Below are 224 nucleotides of genomic sequence, written 5' to 3'. Positions count from 1 at the left end.
CATTTCATTACACCAAATACACAAAATAATGTTATTTTTAGCAGCATCATATGACCCTTTTAAAGACTGAAATCAAACACTATATTCTACTTGTTTGTATTGAATAGTGGTTCTCTGGAATTGAGAACCACTGATATAGAATACAGTATCAAGTCAAGTCAAGTCAAGTCTGCTTTATTGTCAATTCTTCCACATGTACAGCACATACACACAGAGAATTGAAA

Source organism: Sinocyclocheilus anshuiensis, unplaced genomic scaffold, assembly GCF_001515605.1.
Source record: "Sinocyclocheilus anshuiensis isolate Anshui unplaced genomic scaffold, SAMN03320099.WGS_v1.1 scaffold1523, whole genome shotgun sequence".
NCBI classification, from domain to species: Eukaryota; Metazoa; Chordata; class Actinopteri; order Cypriniformes; family Cyprinidae; genus Sinocyclocheilus; species Sinocyclocheilus anshuiensis.
Note: the sequence above shows the minus strand (reverse complement) of the source record.